The following is an 11678-nucleotide window of genomic DNA, read 5'->3' as shown; positions in this document are numbered from 1 at the left end:
TACTCCTAGGTTGGTTTGCACTAATCCTAACTAGATTATCTAATTCTGACTAAGTTATTCTAACCCTAACTAAATTACTCTACCCCTAATTAAGTTAAACTACTCCTAAGTGATCTTTTGTTAATGCAATCATCTAAAGGATCATGGAGGGATACGATGATAATGGAAATAGATTGTTTAAACAATTGAATTAAAACCTAAGTCACTTGTGTTCGAGGCGATTAACCCGACCTATCCTCCTAAAGTTCCTAGTTCGTGATTCCCTTGTAAGGCCGAAACTAGCTCTAAGGCTCAATAATTTGGGCTTAATCTTCTATAGGGTCATCAATCCTATAGGCACTGACTAGGTCAGATTCAGCTCGCAATATGTGCCAACTTGATTTTGGGATTATCGAATGAGTTAAACCAATCAAACAAAGCGTAAGACAAAGATTCAAAGCATTAAAACAATTGAAGAAACAAAACTATTATATTAATCAAAGATGGAGAACATTGTCACGAAGTTACAATAAGCCTAAGATTCATAGCATGTATCATAGGATAAACAAGTTATAAAAGAAGAAAAATCCCTTTCAGGGAACCTGTCAACCAATGCAGGCGTCTTCCTAGGACTTAAGGATGGAGCTCGAGCAATCCTCGGTGAATGGAGCTTCGGAGGCGTCTTCAATGGAGGTTTGAAGGTTTTTGGAGGAGGTGGAGAGGATTTCTCGAGGTGGAAGATAAGAAAATTACAAAAACAAAAGATATCTAATTTACAATTGGAAATTCCTATTTATAGCCGCGTCTCGGGTCTCGTTTTTACCTAATTTCGTGTCCTTATTGGTGTAGGAAGATGTGGGGCCGAACGTGGCTTCGTGGGGGCGGAATTGGTCTTTTTAACCAATTCCCGCAGGTCTGCTCGCCGAGCAGGATTGCGACGAGCAGCACCTGCTCGCCGAGCAGGCGCCTGGTGGCCTGCTCGCCGAGCAGGCTCCTGCTCGCCGAGCAGGCCTCCAGGGGCCTGCTCGGCGAGCAGGCACAGTGCCTGGGCAGTGCCTGGGCGGTGCATGGGCGGTGCCTGGGCATTGCCTGGGGCAGTGCCTGGGCGGTGCCTGGGCGGTGCCTGGGCAGTGCCTGGGCGGTGCCTGGGCAGTGCCTGGGCTGCTCGCTGAGCAGCGCCCGGGCTGCGCGCCGATGCTCAATTCGCCCGAAGCATGCTCGATCCGTGCCGAGTGACTTCTATACCCTTTTTCGTCCGAACTTACACCTGCACACGCATAAAAACTCCAGAAAACATTAGTCCAAAAGCCAAATTGATCCGTCAATCGCTTATTTTGAGCAAACGCTTCGTTTGGTGCGACTTTTGACGGACCAATTAGCTTCAAAAGATAACTGAATTCTAATATGCATGCTATTTCGGCCGTATTTGCCTAAATTGATCACAAAACGAGCCTAAACGACGAAAAGTAAATAGAACGTTTCCAATTTCTAACTAACTCACACAAAAGCATTTAAATGCGAGAATTGCTCGCTTATTAACCAAATAACTCTAAAAACCGTACCCAAAGATAGGGGTTTTTGACCCCTATCAAACCTCCTCGCACTTAAAACTTTACTTGTCCCCAAGTAAACTAAAAAACTAAACCCGCCATCACGAGCAAGCTAGAAAACTTCCCAGTTTGACTAGGTGCTTGACACAATTTCGAGCATCTGTAATTACATGCATTCGGAAATACAAAGTAGAGACACGATATCCAAAAGCCGCATTTCAATTATCATTGGTCATAGTTTTAAGCAAATGGACACATGTTCAATTAAACGAGTTTAAGGGGATCGCTAAGTAAAACACGTCACCATAGGTAGTTCACTCATTCACACAATTTTGGTGGCTAAAGTGTTTACTCTCGGCTTATGTTCTTGCTTAGGATTACATTGATTTTGCACGTTCATCCGAGTTCCTCTACTATGCTACATGACTCCGATGATATCAAAAACAGCCTCTAATTGGGGTTGTAATGTGGTTAGAGGGTTAAAGGTACAACAAGGGTTAAAAGTTCTAGCGCTACAAAAAACAAAGTTCAAATGGCTTTAGCAAATATGAAGTGACTGAGCTTTTTATTCATCCCTTATTTTTTTCTTTTGGGATGTTTTCTTGAGACGTTTTTTATTTTTAGGAACTGGGGAATGAAGTTTTGTTTTCCCTTTTGTTCGTCTCTTTTCTTTTCTTTTTTCTGTTTTTCTCTCCTTTTTTTTCTTTTTGGGATAGTGATGCTCATTCACTTCTTAGCCTTTTGGCTTGCTACTGTAATGCCATAAACAAAGATAAAGCGCTAGAAGAAAACAAAGGCTCAGTTCGAGCTTTGCAAAAAAACGAAGGTTAAGTAGCGAACCAAGTTGTGGTTCGCAAAAACGGGTTAGAATGAAAGAAAGATCTACAAACTACAAAAAAATGTCGGCTCAAAGGGGCTTCCTAGAGTGGATGAAAAAGAAAAAAAAAATAAGGTAAAGAAAAGGGTTAATTCTAATGAGGCTGATTCATCGTTTATCATCTCAAATCATTGCATGTAGGTTCAACACAGTATTAGGTGCAAAATCTGTAATCTTCCACAAGTCAAAGCATTCACACAAAAATTTCAAGAAAAAGAGCATTTTGATGTTCGCTCTTAGGCTCAAATTCAGCTCGCAATTCTTTGGGTTTCAATTTTGTGTTTACTAGTTTTTCCCAAACTCAAGTTTAATATCACATGCCTTCAATTCTTAAGTTATCTACCTAAGTAATGATTTTAGCATTTCTTCAAAAGTAGGGTCTAAATGCAAACTGTAGCTCATGCTTTTACAAATACAAGAGTTGTGTCCTACGCCTAAACTAATTGTCATGCAATTTTAGATTCGGTTCTCAGCCCTCAAAGATAAATAACGAAGTTTAGATTCGAAGGAGGTTCACGGTTTTAGGTCCTAAACATGCAAAAACATAAATAAAGCAAAAATAAAACACCAAAACGCAAACCTAAACTAGACACGACGCAACGAAAATTAAAAATTTTATACAATTTTTGTAAGTTTGTCTACCCCTCCTCCTCACACTAAAATTATGCAATAAGTTCCAACATTGCATCATAAATCATGAATTACGAGTGTAAAAAGTTAGGGTGGAGAAGAAAACTTACGGATTTTATCGCAATCGCAAAAGCTTGACGATTTGCGGTGGCAATTTTTTTTTTTATTTATTTCAGCTTCGTTCGGGATTTAAAAAAAAAATCTCGAAAAAATTCCTTATCGCGGCCGAGCACCGCCGCTGGGCGCAGTGCCCAGCGGCAGGCTGGGCGCCAGCGCCCAGCGGCGTGCTGGGCGGCAGTGCCCAGCTCGGCGAGCTGGGCCTCCTGGGGCCAAATTTTTTTTTTTTTTAAACCTGAAAACTTAAAAAAAAAATAAAATAAAGATAAAATAAAATAAAACTAAATAACAAAAAAAAAAATTATTTATTTAATGATTTATTTTTTATTATTATTATTTTTTTTTTTATTATTATTATTTTGTTTTTTTTTAAACGAACACTTTAAAAAAAAACGTAAAAGAAAACTAAAAAGACTAAACTAAAAGATCAATGTATAATCTAAACAAACCTGAAAAGTTTTATTAAAACTTGGGTTGCCTCCCAAGAAGCGCTACGTTATAGTCGGCGAGCTCGACATAGAATTCCCGCCTAGGTGTATGCTTCTACTCGCGTTAGGAATTCAAATTCCTGAATAAATAATCCGTACCTACAAAACGGATTAAGAGCCTCTAATAAGTTTAATGAAAGCAGGAGGCCGAATTTAAACATATTATGAAAAAGTTTGGTTTGCTCCCTTTTGGATTCTCTTGGCAGGTCGAAGAGAATGAAAACTTCTGAGCATGAAACAAACCTAAACTTTTCTAATTTTTGAGGAAAAGATAATTGAGATACATAAGTTTTGATTTGATCTTTTATCTCTACCACATGATTTAGAATTTCAGATTTTGAACCGGGGTTGCTTACCGCTTCCGGTTCTTCACTTACCTCGAGTGATGCATGTGATAGTGGACTTGGTTCTACCTTTTTGTCATTCCTCAAGGAGATGGCTTGAACTGATTCCCTTTGTGGGATTTGTATGTTTTCCTTTATGCATGGGAGAGCATCTCGGGGTTGCTTTTGCATCTCTTGGTTTATTTGAGCCAATTGGTTGCTCAAGTCCTTGCAAACCTCCTCGTTGATTGTAAGTCGGGCTGATATTCCTTTCAAAAGGGACAACACTTCATCTCGTGAGCTAGAGGGTTGTGGAGGAACTTGGCTTGCTTGTTCGTAAGGGAACATTCCCAATTCGTTTTCCCTGTGCTCATTAACAAACCTACTTGGAGGCCTCAACATGTTAGGGTTCCCGTAGGACAGATTTGAGTGTTGAGGTCTCCTCCAATTATTATCATAAAAGCTATAAGAATTAGGGTTAGAATTGTACCTTTGGTGATTACCCACAAAACTTACACTTTCATTGGTGTTGAGGCTCAGTTTCGCCATCAAGATATCCATTTTCTTATTTAACTCGGCCATGGAGGGATTGGGAGCCTCATTCTCCAGGGCATGAATGTATCGTCTTGATGGGATAGTAAACTTTTGAGCTTGCCACTCGACTCTTTCTTGCCAATTCATTGATCAGAGAACGCTGAGAAAAAGTGAAGTTCTAGCACAAAAGTTGATAAGTAACAGTATACAGATATGAACAAGTATAGAAACGTATAAAGAAATCATATATCAACAAGCATAAACGATATAAACAAAGATATTCACAATGAATGCCTAAACTAACAAATCAACCTTTGGTTCGATATTGCAGAAGAAATAAATCCCCGACAACGGCGCCAAAAACTTGATGCGGATTCCGTGAAGAACCCGATCTGAGGGATAAGTGTACCCCGTCGTTATCAAGTAATAAATTTCTGGGTTTAAGTCCAGGTTATCGTCCACAGGATTTATTTCTGCAAGTACCAAATTACTAAGTCTCGGATGTTATCTAGGCTTAAGGGGTTTGAGTTGGTTTTGTTTAATTAATCTACTCCTAGGTTGGTTTGCACTAATCCTAACTAGATTATCTAATTCTGACTAAGTTATTCTAACCCTAACTAAATTACTCTACCCCTAATTAAGTTAAACTACTCCTAAGTGATCTTTTGCCAATGCAATCATCTAAAGGATCATGGAGGGATACGATGATAATGGAAATAGATTGTTTAAACAATTGAATTAAAACCTAAGTCACTTGTGTTCGAGGCGATTAACCCGACCTATCCTTCTAAAGTTCATAGTTCGTGATTCCCTTGTAAGGCCGAAACTAGCTCTAAGGCTCAGTAATTTGGGCTTAATCTTCTGTAGGGTCGTCAATCCTATAGGCACTGACTAGGTCAGATTCAGCTCGCAATATGTGCCAACTTGATTTTGGGATTATCGAATGAGTTAAACCAATCAAACAAAGCGTAAGACAAAGATTCAAAGCATTAAAACAATTGAAGAAACAAAACTATTATATTAATCAAAGATGGAGAACATTGTCACGAAGTTACAATAAGCCTAAGATTCATAGCATGTATCATAGGGTAAACAAGTTATAAAAGAAGAAAAATCCCTTTCAGGGAACCTGTCAACCAATGCAGGCGTCTTCCTAGGACTTAAGGATGGAGCTCGAGCAATCCTCGGTGAATGGAGCTTCGGAGGCGTCTTCAATGGAGGTTTGAAGGTTTTTGGAGGAGGTGGAGAGGATTTCTCGAGGTGGAAGATAAGAAAATTACAAAAACAAAAGATATCTAATTTATAATTGGAAATTCCTATTTATAGCCGCGTCTCGGGTCTCGTTTTGACCTAATTTCGTGTCCTTGTTGGTGTAGGAAGATGTGGGGCCGAACATGGCTTCGTGGGGGCGGAATTGGTCTTTTTGACCAATTCCCGCAGGTCTGCTCGCCGAGCAGGATTGCGACGAGCAGCCCCTGCTCGCCGAGCAGGCGCCTGGTGGCCTGCTCGCCGAGCAGGCACAGTGCCTGGGCGGTGCCTGGGCGGTGCCTGGGCAGTGCCTGGGCGGTGCCTGGGTAGTGCCTGGGCTGCTCGCTGAGCAGCGCCCGGGCTGCGCGCCGATGCTCAATTCGCCCGAAGCATGCTCGATCCGTGCCGAGTGACTTCTATACCCTTTTTCTTCCGAACTTACACCTGCACACGCATAAAAACTCCAGAAAACATTAGTCCAAAAGCCAAATTGATCCGTCAATCGCTTATTTTGAGCAAACGCTTCGTTTGGTGCGACTTTTGACGGACCAATTAGCTTCAAAAGAGAACGGAATTCTAATATGCATGCTATTTCGGCCGTATTTGCCTAAATTGATCACAAAACGAGCCTAAACGACGAAAAGTAAATAGAACGTTTCCAATTTCTAACTAACTCACACAAAAGCATTTAAATGCGAGAATTGCTCGCTTATTAACCAAATAACTCTAAAAACCGTCCTAAAACCGTACCCAAAGATAGGGGTTTTTGACCCCTATCAGGACGCCCATGGTTCCATAAGCTAGGAGGGGTGCCCTCCACGCTCCACCAAATGATCAAATTTCCCTTCGGGGAGGAGATAGTGACGATCAAAGTTGAGAAATTAAGCTCAGTGGCGGATTCCAAGTCTCAGGGATATACGAGTCTAGCATGACCACCGATGTGGTGAAGATGATGAAAGGGGGTTTCATCCCCGGTATGGGCTTGGGAGCACACCATCAAGGGTTGCCAGAATCTCCGGACTTCAAGTGTCAGAAAACCCGGAGGGGTTTGGGATATGAGCTGGGAGGTCCGTCCAACACAGGTGGTGAAGGAAAGGTGGGCCTAAAGAAGTATTTTGTTAATGAGGGGCACGGGAAGGTTTATTCTGGGACTCCTGAGTCATGGACTAGCGCAGAAGGAAAGATTCTGCCGGGCTTTGAGATCTTCAATGATGTCACCAGTTGGGGCAAAGGAGAGGCAAGCTGCTTCGTCGAGGAGATCATGATGTTAGATTTGAATGCTGAGGAGCAGGTCATCACTTTTGAAGCAACTGTGGGAGCGGTGGACGAGCCTAGTACCTCCAAGGCTTATTAGAAACCCGAGAACCCTGTCGATAACAATTGTATTACTGCTTTATTTGAATCTGATGATGTACTCGCCAACACTATCAATGAAATGAATTCTGATTTTGCTTACTTGCTTGATGTTGATTCTGATCATTCCATGCATTCTCATTCATATAACATGCCTACATTTGAAAGCAATACAATAGAAATGTCAACTTTCAATCTTGGCACGGATGAAAATCCTAAACTTATACAAATTGATCAAGAATTAACTACTGAAGAGAGGAAAGAATTTGAGAGAATAATTAAAAAATACGAAATAGTGTTTGCTTGGACATACGATGACATGCCAGGAATCGATCAATCAATCGTAACTCACCGTATTCCAACATACCCCGATGCTAAGCCCGTGAAACAGAAACTCTGACGCATGAGGCCGGAATGGGCGGATAAGATCAGAGAGGAAGTGAAGAAACAGTTAGAAGCAGGGTTCATCGAAGTAATTGACTATCCCCTTTGGGTCGCAAATGTAGTGCCAATCGCGAAGAAGGACGGTAAAGTGAGAATGTGCGTCGATTATAGAGATCTCAATAAGGCTTGCCCCAAAGATGAATTCACATTGCCTCACATCGACGTATTAATCGACAGTGCAGCATCGAGCGTCTTGCACACGAATGTTGACGGCTTCATGGGCTACATGCAAGTTCAGATGGCAGAAAAGCACAAGGCAAAGACCTCGTTCACGACTGAGTGGGGAACGTACTGCTATAGGGTAATGCCGTTTGGTTTGAAAAATGCCGGGGCAACTTATCAACGGATGGCTACGGCACTATTCCATGATATGATACACAAAGAGGTGGAAGTTTATGTGGATGACATGATGGTCAAGTCAGAGACGAGAGAGGGGCATTTCCCTGCACTTGAGAAGTTTTTGGCCCGAATCGCAGAATTCAAGCTAAGGTTGAACCCGAAGAAGTGCTTCTTTGGCGTTTCATCGGGGAAGATCTTAGGCTATGTGATCAGTAACAAGGGGATTGAGGTGGATCCCGACAAGGTAAAGGCCATACAGGAAATGCCAGCACCCAAGAATGAGAAAGAAGTAAGAGGATTTCTAGGGCAGGTTCAGTATATCAGTCGGTTCATAGCACGACTCACTGCGATCTGCGAGCCGATCTTTAAGCTGCTACGGAAAGATCAACCCACGGTTTGGAATGATAAGTGCCAGCAAGCATTGGAGAGTGTCCGGAACTATTTGTCTAATCCACCGGTTTTAAGACCGCCTAAACTTGGAAAACCGCTTCTCCTCTATGTAGCAATCGAGGAGCGATCTATTGGGGCAATGCTGGCCCAAGAAGGGGACACCGGTGTGGAACACGCGGTGTATTATCTGAGTAAGAAGTTCCTAGAATACGAGCTTAAGTATAACATGATCGAAAAGACGTGCGTGGCAGTAGTATAGCTAACAAAGAAACTACGGCACTATTTTCAATCCTACAAGGTGATCATTATTTCCCGGATGGATCCCGTGAAGTATCTGTACCGAACTCCGTCTCTAATAGGGAAGCTAGCCCGATGGTTGTTGCTCTTGTCCGAATTTGACATCGAATATGTAACGAAAAAGGTTATTAAAGGGAGAGCCGTAGCGGAATTTCTGGCCAATCAGCCTCTAAATGCGGAAGAGGAAGAGATAAACTATGATTTCCCCGATGAGCACTTGAACGCAATCGAAGTGATACCGTGGAAAATGTTCTTCGATGGAGCGGTTAACTCAAATGGAGCCGGGGTAGGAGTGCTACTTATCTCACCAGAGGGAGAAAGGGTCCCAATGGCAAAGAAGTTATCCTTCCCTCTCACCAATAATATGGCCGAGTATGAAGCGTGCATCTACGGGTTAGAGTCGTTAGCAGCACTGGGAGCATCATATGTTGAAATCTGGGGCGACTCAAAACTGATTATCGAACAAGCACAGGGAAACTGGGAAGTAAGGGAAGAAAGGTTGCGTCCATACCTAGACCAGTTGGGGGAGCTGGCGCAGAGATTCAGCGAGTGCCGTTTTTATCACATTCCTCGAGCACAGAATCAGGCAGCGGATGCTTTGGCCACTTTGGTGTTGGTATGGGATAATCCCCGGAACCTTGCCTCAAAGCTTTTGATATTGAGGAGGTCTCACAAACCATGCTACGAAGATGTAATGCTGTTGGGGGCAGACGAAAAGCCTTGGTATTTCGATATCGTAAACTTTATGAAAAGTGGAACACACCCGGCAGAATCAGAACTTAGGGATCAGGCCGTGATCAGAAGGTTAGCTCAGCAATTTGTCATCCACAATGACTTGCTTTACAAAAGACACGCCGATGGTTTACAATTGAGGTGCTTGGATGAGGGAGAAGCCCGTGAGGTAATGGAGTCAGTACACTCGGGAATTTGTGGAGCCCATATGGGAGGAGCAATATTGGCAAAGAAAATCGTAAGGCAAGGCTTCTATTGGCTCACCATGGAAAGAGATTGTAACGAATATGCGAAAAAATGCCATGATTGTCAAATCCACGGAGATTATAATCACTTACCAGCTATGGAACTACACGTGCTAGCACCCATTTGGCCGTTTGCGGCTTGGGGCATTGATATCATCAGGGAGGTGAGGCCTAATGCATCGAACGGACACAAATTCATTGCATTCGCCATTGATTACTTCACCAAGTGGGTAGAGGCAGAATCATTTAGCAAGTTAGGGTCTAAGCAGATGAGGAAGTTCATTGAAAAGCACTTGATCACTAGGTTCGGAGTGCCTCATCACATGATCACGGATAATGGGGTCCAGTTTCAGGGAGAGGTGAGAAGTCTCTTCCAAGAGTACAGTATTGAGCATCATAGGTCTTCTCCGTATCGCCCACAAGCTAATGGTGCAGTAGAGGCGGCTAATAAGAACCTTAAAAGGATTCTTGTAAGGACAGTAGAATCGCACCGGAATTGGCACGAGCAGCTTCCGCTCACGTTATGGGCTTATCGCACGACGGTTAGAACGTCAACTGGGGCAACGCCGTTCTCCTTGGTATATGGGGCCGAAGCCGTCCTCCCAATTGAGATTGAAAAGCGATCATTGAGAATCGCAGTAGAAGCAGAGATTCCCGAGACGAAATGGGTGACGAAGCGATATGAGCAGTTAGCATTGGTGGACGAGAAAAGGATGGAGGCCCTTTACCACGTGCAGTTATATCAGAGAAGGATGGCCCGAGCCTTCAACAAAAAGGTCAAGGCCAGCCCTATCAAAGGAGGGGACCTGGTGCTGAAACATATCCGAATGACGCACACCGACCCTAGGGGCAAGTTCAGGCCAAACTGGGACGGACCATTCCTCGTGAAGAAAATCCTAAGCAAAGGGGCGGTGAAGCTAACTACTATGGACGGCATGGAGTTCTCCGAACCTACCAATCTGGATAGGCTTAAGAAATACTTTTCGTAAAAAAAAAAGAGAAAGAAATGAAAATTCCCGATAGGTTGAAAACCCACAATGGGCGACCTATGCAACAATAAGGGACATCCCAATGGGTGAAAACCCGAAAGGGCACTCGTTTGAAAATTCCGGGATAATAAAAGGAGAGATGAAAAATCGCTGGGATCTGAAAACCGAAAAAAGGCGGGTCCTGGTAACAATGGTTATATCTTGAGCAATTATGAAAATAATGTATAAGCGGCTAAGTATTTCTATTGTTTGTAAATAAATAAAGGCATGAATATATTTGAAGAGGATGATTGGAATCATTATAATCTACTGAATGCATCGTATTATGAATCATGAGTTATACATTTCCTACCTCTTTCACATAAAAAGCCTACATCCTATCGACCCCTCTTCCTACATACAAGCTATACATCGGGGTAATACTAATGAGAAAACTACAAATAAAGAGCCTAATGAGGAGGAAGATCCCAGAAGTCCTCAAAGTCCCTCAGACGAGAAGCCCGCTCCGCAGATAAGGCCTCCTCGGCAACCCGACGACCCTCCTCAGTAGCAAGGCGCCCCGCGGTCTCCACTCGCGTCATCTCCTCTGCGGCTAGACGCCCCTCGGTCTCCACTCGCATCATCTCCGACCAGTGAGCATTTCTCTCTCGATAGACATGCCCGACTCTAGCATCGGCATCTGATGCGCCCTCACCTAAGTTGGGATGAAGACTCACTAAGGGATAAGTGTACCCCGTCGTTATCAAGTAATAAATTTCTGGTTAAGTCCAGGTTATCGTCCACAGGATTTATTTCTACAAGTATCGAGCTACTCGGTTTCAGGTGTTATCTAGGCTTAGGGGGTTTTGAGTTTGTTTGTTTTAGTTAATCTACTCCTAGGTTGAATTATACTAATCCTAGCCAAGTTATCTGATTCTAACTAAGTTATTCTATGCCTAATTAAGTTACTCTACCCCTAATTAAGTTAAACTACTCCTAATTGATCTTTCACTAATGCAATTATCCGAAGGAACATGGTATGAACGATAATAATGAAGATAGATTATTAGGTCTATTGATTAAAAACCTAATCTGAGTCACTTATATTCAAGGCGATTAACCCTACTTACCCTCCTGAAGTTCCTAGCGCGTGATTCCCTAAGG

This window comes from Euphorbia lathyris, chromosome 4 (assembly GCF_963576675.1).
Source record: "Euphorbia lathyris chromosome 4, ddEupLath1.1, whole genome shotgun sequence".
NCBI classification, from domain to species: Eukaryota; Viridiplantae; Streptophyta; class Magnoliopsida; order Malpighiales; family Euphorbiaceae; genus Euphorbia; species Euphorbia lathyris.
This window is presented reverse-complemented; position numbering follows the sequence as displayed.